We start from the raw sequence: 3,265 nt of genomic DNA, 5'->3' as shown, positions 1-3,265 counted from the left end.
GGAATTTTTGAAAATCGGGCACCCCACACACAACATCCCTGCGAGGTGGGCAGGGGAGGAGGGAGGGAAGGCAGGCAGGCATGCAGCTGGCATTTCTGGGGGCATAAGGAAGTGAGCCAAGGATAAGCCAGTAATGCATATAAAATGGAATAAATCAATCAATAAACAAAGGAGGGGTGGAATTAAAAGAAGCAGTGTTGCTCAATAAACAGCAAGAAGAATTTTTTTAAAAAGGCTATATCTGTCTTTTACCAGCAATAGGGGGACGTGCCCGGGGGAGGGGGAAGTAGCTGCCAGTTCAAGACAGCCACCAACAGCTCTGAGAAGAAGTAAAACGCTCACTTCAACTCATAACAGGCATTGCTCTACCACTGAAAAGTGACCATTCACTTCAACTCATGATAGGCATTGCTCCACCGTTTTACTCTCTTTGGAAGGCTCTAATGGCCTTCCAGTGCAGGAGAGAGTGGGGGCACGTCCACGATGAGATGCCCTAGGGGAGCTCATCCCCTTGCACCACATCGATTCAGTTGTTCACCAAGGTTAGGGTGGGGAGCAGTGCTGTGTTTCTATCTCTTATTCTTGGCTTAGTATATGATTTCAGGTTGTGTTTGTGCATTTGGTGGGGCTACTGTTTTAAAAAACACGGGGAAAAGCCCGTTCAGATGAAGAAAGAGAAGTTTCCCAGAATCCCAAGTTACCTGTTTTGCCTATGCCCTCCTCCAACTTTGGGATCATCATGACCGGGTGCTGACTCTGCCCCTCAGCCCTTTGAAAAAGGTATTTTTCCCGCCGATTTTTTAAAAACTTCTAGCCCGCGACCCGTACGATGCAGAAAGTTGAGAGTGGTCTCAAAATGACCCCCATCCACGACTCTCTGTGCACAAGAATTTTCAGAATGATAGCTTAAACCCCCCCCCCAGTTATCCCCGATTCTTTCCCTCAATGCAATCCTATGGGCGAAAAGCCGAAAACGCAGTTTGAGCCGCGCGGTTGACCCGATTTTCACAAAAATATAGCCCGCGACCCAGACAACGCAGAGAGGTGAGAGTGGTCTCAAAATGACCCCCATCCACGACTCTCTGTGCACAAGAATTTTCAGAACGATAGCTTAAACCCCCCCCCCAGTTATCCCCGATTCTTTCCCTCAATGCAATCCTATGGGCGAAAAGCCGAAAACGCAGTTTGAGCCGCGCGGTTGACCCGATTTTCACAAAAATATAGCCCGCGACCCAGACAACGCAGAGAGGTGAGAGTGGTCTCAAAATGACCCCCATCCACGACTCTCTGTGCACAAGAATTTTCAGAATGATAGCTTCAAAAACAACGTAGTTATGAGCGATTATTTGCCGCAATGCAATCCTATGGCGAAATGTTTTCAAGATGGCGACCAGAGCGCTCCGCCTGAACTCGGAGCTCCGAAAAATGGGCGCTTCTCTTCGCCTTGCTTCTAGGGGGTCCGCGGTCCGCTCCTACTCCGCCTCTGGGTAAGGCGGAGCAGGCCAATCCGCTACTGCTTCTACGCTCCTAATCGGAGCGGAGCACATCCCTAGTAATAAGTACACTGACAACTGTTGGGGCCCATGACACATACCATATACCGCTTTCATAGCACTTTCATAGTGAAATATTCTGTTTGGTGTAGATGAGCCCTTAATCTTTAGGGTGAAAATCCAGAACAGCTCCCACTGTAGAACTCTATGGTGAATCTGTTGTCCTTGTGCTTCAACTTTCTGCAGACAACAGAATTTCAAGTCATCAAGTTCATGTTTACATTCCAACAAGTGTTGAACAAGGGGTCTTGTACCTACTGGTTTCTTATACAGCTCTTGTGTTCACTAATCCTGGTCTTAATAGCTCTTTCAGTCATTCCCACATAGATTTTTTTATTTACAAGGGCATATAATAGCATATATTACACCTATGGTATTACAATTAAAGAAACCTCGGTATGGATACTGTGTATTGTCTACAGAGTTAATAAAACTTTTACCTCTATGGCAATTGATACATGGCCACAGGGAAAGTTCCCTTTTACTTCTTCCCCTAAAAGTGTTATATATCTCAATTTGGGTTTAGGCTTGCAGGCACTATGTACCAACATGTCCCTGAGGAGCTGTTTTCATTTATATGCAAAGATGGGGCCTCCTTGGCAGGCAGGTATATCATCCAAGAGATACCAATATCTATTTATGATATCTCGGATCTTGCTAGTGTGTCCATCATAAGTTAAAGGAACAACCATTCTTTCTGCTGTTTGCTGATTCCTAGATTGTAAAAGTTCTTCTGTCTCTATTCAGGGCTCTATACATAGCCCTCTTCAATGAGCTCATTGGATACCCTCTCCTGCTTGACTGAATAATATGTATGTTTTCCTGCATATAGAAAATTAATTTCAAATTTGATAGTTTCACATTTAGAGTTTATATATTGGAGAAACTCATGAAAAGTCTCCTCAGTCCCTTTCCATAACATAAAAATCTCATCAAGAAACCTCTTGTAGAGGACAATGTACTGTTTATAACTATTCCCTTCCTGAAGGATATGGGTTTGCTCAAACCAATCCATGTAAATGTTAGCCAAGAGCAAAAGTACACAGGAAATACACGTGGATTTTCATGTGGAAAAATATATCAAAGTTCAAAGTTTGTTTATTTCGGTCATCGCTTCTCGGCCTTTTGGCTAAGATCAAGTGTAGTATCAAAGCTCAGAATCTGATATGGACTCAAGTTGGAATGAGCTTCGAGACAGAATTCAGAGTTTAAGTTTTGCTGATTTGCACATCCCTAAATCACAATTTGCATGGTTCACACCCCCAAACACAAGTGCATTTTTCAGGCATACTTTGCACATACCTGGGTTTGTGATTACAGTCACAAAATGCACCTGTTGAAAAAAATGCACACTTCAAAATTGCATATGGGAGAGGGGAGTATTTTTATACTTTAGTCAAAATGGCTGGAAGTATGCATTTGGGCCACATTAATCCTTAATTTACAGCAGAATCACTGCTTAAGAAGCCATTCATTTTTGCAACAGGGGCAGGGCGGGGGGGAATAATCATTCACTTCTGATGGACCATCATAAATGGTTAGCAGCTTGCTGCCCCCCTCCAAATTGTGTTTTTGTTTTTTTAAAAAACTGTTAATTGGGAATGTAATTCCACCGTTTTTGTCTATCAGCAACTGTAGATATGAAGCATTTTTATCTCTATCTGCTGGCCATGGGCTGCTCTAAATAAATTTACTTCCTTAGCAAGAACCAG

The 3,265-nt window shown here is 43.5% G+C and overlaps 1 pseudogene; it reads left to right on the top strand.

Moving 5' to 3' along the window:
- Positions 1-2,662: 2,662 nt before the first annotated feature.
- Positions 2,663-2,835, top strand: LOC134402038 (U2 spliceosomal RNA; annotated as a pseudogene).
- Positions 2,836-3,265: the final 430 nt, after the last annotated feature.

This window comes from Elgaria multicarinata, chromosome 7, assembly GCF_023053635.1.
Source record: "Elgaria multicarinata webbii isolate HBS135686 ecotype San Diego chromosome 7, rElgMul1.1.pri, whole genome shotgun sequence".
NCBI classification, from domain to species: Eukaryota; Metazoa; Chordata; class Lepidosauria; order Squamata; family Anguidae; genus Elgaria; species Elgaria multicarinata.
The sequence above is the reverse complement of the archived record's forward strand: the minus strand, read 5'-3'. Positions and strand labels throughout refer to the sequence as shown.